Source organism: Canis lupus, chromosome 9, assembly GCF_003254725.2.
Source record: "Canis lupus dingo isolate Sandy chromosome 9, ASM325472v2, whole genome shotgun sequence".
In the NCBI taxonomy this organism is placed as follows: Eukaryota; Metazoa; Chordata; class Mammalia; order Carnivora; family Canidae; genus Canis; species Canis lupus.
In genome coordinates, this window is record NC_064251.1 from 4,681,588 (window position 1) to 4,684,856 (window position 3,269).

Here is a 3,269-nt window from a genome sequence, read left to right on the forward strand (position 1 = left end):
CAGGGTTCTGGGATCAAGCCTTGCATTGGGCTCTGCACTTAGTGCAGTCTGCTTGGGCTTCTCTCTCTTCCTCTGCTCTGACCCTATCCTTGATCATACTCTATCTAAAATTAAAAAATTAAATTTTAAAAAGGCGTTAAAAATGTGTTAAAAACAAAATAAAAAACCAAAAACCAGGGTCTCAATTCGAGGAAATAAGACACACATAGTCTATTTAAATGCTTTGATTTGTAATTAAACATGATTCAAGAACAGCAGTGAGGTTTCTAGAATCATTCAAATCCTTGCTATCCTGTTTTTTGACATTTGTTCAAATGAGGCAGGCCTAGAAACGTTCAGGACAGATCATCGTTCTTGAGGGCAATTCTAAAGTCCCCTGATACGAAGCCTTTCTGGGAAGTGTCAGGATGGGGGAAATTGGAGAGTCCCACCTATTAAAGTCAGGCTTATAGTTACTTCTCAAGTACAAGCAAGGCAGAGCGATTCTAAGGATTGTGACCCTAAAAGAAACATCTGACATTAAACCGGGGGGCCAGTTCATTTCAAGACCTTTCCCACTGTAGGCTTTCCTCTATCATTAGTGAGGAAGAAAAACTCTCTCAACCCTGTGTATAAGACCCTTCTGAACACTGCTTTGGGCTTACACGTGACAGGATTAGCACAGCAGGCCTGAGACCACTGTCCCTGGAAGGCCGCCTGCAGACTTGCACGCAGGCTCTCGGAGCATTTCTAGCCACCGGTTAACTGGTAAGGGCGGCTCCCTGTGCCCCGTTGGGGCAAACCATGTGGTCTCTCTGAGGGTCTGGCATCTCCAGATGTGCCAGGCGGAGAGAGCCCGTGTGACCTGCACCCAGTGGAAACCTGGGGGGCTGTGTCCCTGGTGGGCTCCGGGCAGGAACACTGCACACGTTCTTGCTGCTGAAAGAGGGAGCTCTTTGCGTTCCCTCAGGGGTAAAGAGGGCATCAGCCACCTCCATTCTGACTTTATTCTGTACTAATTAAGTTCTCTCCAGCTGATCTAACTCAGGCTAAAGGCCCTGTGGGCAAAGCATCCCACAGAGGAACTGGAACTACCTGCCCTGAGCCAGCAAGACCTCCCTTGACTGACCCCAAGACAAGGATCAACCTGACCTTCACCGCCCACCTGCACATCCCCACCCACCTTTGTCCCACACCATCCTTATATAAACCTAGAAGTGTTTTCAGCACTTTGGGCAGTCTTTGAGACGTTGTCTTCATGTGGGGGAGGCCTCATTGGAATAAATTCCTTTCTTGTTTCCCACCACTCATCTCTCTGGCTTTGGGTTTTGTCAGTGGCAAGAGGCTGAGCCTGGTCTGCTTGGGACCCCCCCAGGGCCAGGTGCTCGTGCACCCCTGCACCCTGCTACAAGGGGAAGGAGTGTAAGGAAGCCTGTGCCTGGATTCCTCCAGAGTCTGCCTGGCTCTTTGTCCCGTGATCCATCCTTACCATGTCACCATAATTAACCCGAGCCATGGGTACACTGATAAGCTAAATCCCGTAATTCCTTCCAATAAATCTTCCAATTTAGGGGTGGCCCTGGGGTCCTCCAAAACACAAGCACTCATGCAGTTCCCCTCAGTTGTAAAACACACATAAGGGGATCCCTGGGTGGCTCAGCAGTTTGGCGCCTGCCTTTGGCCCAGGGCGCGATCCTGGAGTCCCGGGATCGAGTCCCATGTCGGGCTCCCGGCATAGAGCCTGCTTCTCCCTCCTCCTATGTCTGCCTCTCTCTCTCTATGTCTATCATAAATAAATAAATAAATCTTTAAAAAACCCCCCCCCACACACACACACATAAAATGTACATTAACCATTTTGACGTGCATAGTTCGGCAGCATTAAGTACATTCACATGGTGCAACCATCACCACTGTCCAAACACAGAACTCTTACCTTCCCCAGAGGACACGCTATACACATTGTCAAAAAAAAAAAAAAAAAAAAAAATTCAACTGGAGTAAATTTGAAGATCCACTTGGCTTTATTAAGAGATGCACGAATCAAGCAGCATCTTGTCGCCATACCAAGTAGAGAGTTGCACAAAGGAAGATTTGTATAGGAAGGAGGGTAGGAAAAGAAAGTTGTTAGAGAATAAAAAAAAAGGAAAGGACTGTTTGAGGCAAGATCACCTTCCCTTAATGGAGGGGCAGGGGGTCTTACCACGCAGATTCCCTATCTTCCTCTGTGGTTTGGAGAAGGCCCACGTAATGGATCACCTCACTGATGCTAATCAGAAAATTCCTGACCATTCAGATGACACTGCAAGGAACTTAGGTACTAAGTCCAGATTTGGTGACTTGGCTTAAGTGACACCATTTTGGGCCTATGGTTTTCTAACACCGTTAAACACATTTCCTCGTTCCTCCACCCACCCAGGCCCTGCCTGGCAACTACTATTCTTTGTGTCTTTATGAATTTGACTGTTTTAGGTATTTGACGCACATGGAATTATACAGTATTTATCTTTTGTGACAGGCATGTCTCACTTAGCCTGGGGTTCTCAAGGTGCATCTGTGCTGTAGGTGTCAGCGCTTCACACCTTTGCATGACTGGATAATACTCCACTGCGTGAACAGACCAATTTTGTTTATTCACTCATCTGCCGATGGGCACCTGGGATGTTGCCACCTTTCGGCAACTGTAAATAATACTGCTATTAACGTGATAGTACAAGTATCCCTTTAAGTTCCTGCTTCCAATAGTTTTGGGTACATACCCCAAAATGGAACTGCTGGATCATACAGTAAATTCCAGTTTTAGTTTTTTCTGTAACCACCCTGTTTTCCATAGAGGCTGAGCTATTTATTGTTGGGAAGACTCTGGGGTGTGGAGAATTCTTCATGCTAGTGGAGAAGACATTTGTGATTCAGTCAAGGTCGTTCAAGGTCCCACCAAATTTCAATATATACCTTATTAAATTTTCTTCTTTTTAAAGTTTTTTAAAGATTTATTTATTTATTTATGATAGACAGAAAGAGAGAGAGAGAGAGAGGCAGAGACACAGGAGGAGTGAGAAGCAGGCTCCATGTCCATGCCGGGAGCCCGACGTGGAACTCGATCCTGGGACCCCAGGATAGCGCCCTGGGCCAAAGGCAGGCGCCAAACCACTGAGCCACCCAGGGATCCCCTTATTAAATTTTCGATTAAAGAGCAGTGCACCCATATTTATGCACACACACCCCCATGTGAAAGCAAGCTAATACTTTTACTTTGCACAGATATGAAGATAAAATTATTTGACAGAGTG